The sequence below is a fragment of the Octodon degus genome, unplaced genomic scaffold (genome assembly GCF_000260255.1).
Source record: "Octodon degus isolate 3935 unplaced genomic scaffold, OctDeg1.0 scaffold00060, whole genome shotgun sequence".
Classification (NCBI taxonomy): domain Eukaryota; kingdom Metazoa; phylum Chordata; class Mammalia; order Rodentia; family Octodontidae; genus Octodon; species Octodon degus.
In genome coordinates, this window is record NW_004524636.1 from 4,111,443 (window position 1) to 4,112,216 (window position 774).

The 774-nt window shown below is 49.2% G+C and overlaps 1 protein-coding gene across 1 annotated transcript in view; it reads left to right on the forward strand.

Annotated features, from left to right (window-relative positions):
* Positions 1-463: 463 nt before the first annotated feature.
* CUNH20orf196 (chromosome unknown C20orf196 homolog) overlaps positions 464-774 on the forward strand; it is a 101,861-nt gene continuing 101,550 nt past the window's right edge. The window contains exon 1 of the mRNA XM_012515363.2: positions 464-511. The gene's annotated coding sequence lies outside the window, so the exon portion shown is untranslated. The remainder of the gene's footprint in view (positions 512-774) is intronic.

Genomic DNA, 774 nt, shown 5'->3' on the forward strand with positions numbered 1-774 from the left:
TTTTAGACAGGGTTTCACTAAGTCTCTGAATTGACCAGTGCTTGGACTTGTGATCCTTCTGTCTCAGCCTTACAAAGTGCTGGGATTACAGGGGTGCCCCAATACCCTGTTTTCTTTATTTGCGGGGGATGGGGGGTAGGGGGGTGCAGTAGGAACTGGGAATCGGACTCAGGACCTTATGTTTGCCAAAGAGGCACTGTGCCACTGAGCTAAAACCCTGGCCTGCAGCTACACATTTAACTTTAAAATTAAAAAAATATATTTTTTTCTTTTTCTCTTGTTGTCTACCAAGCACACATACAATTAAGCTTCCTCTAAAAACTGCTCAAACTTGCGCACTAAATTTCCTAGGTTGGGCAAATGCCCTCAGTTAAGATGGCCGCCACCACTTTCCTTTGCCTTGGCTGCCCACAGTAAGAATGGTTCTCGTGGCTTCTTTTCAGACCTTGTTTTTCCCATAACAAAGATGGCACCATCGTTTCCGGTTCCGGCCTCTTGCTGTCGCGGGTTGGTGAGTGGCTTTATGCTGGGACGCTGTTGTCGCTGGGTTTTCTCCGTCCGTTCTCGCCAAGTACTTTGGGAAGGGAGCGAGGAAGGAGGGTGCGGGGTCCTTTGGCAATTGGGAACTGACGGCGGTTTTCCCCGACAAGTTACAGTCTCCGCCCGGCCACGTGTCCCACTGCCCCAGTGGGAGGTCGCTGTAGCCTCCACTTAGGAGACTGCAGCATTTATAAGCCGCGGATCTGGATTAGTTTCTGTGCTTTTTTTTTTTTT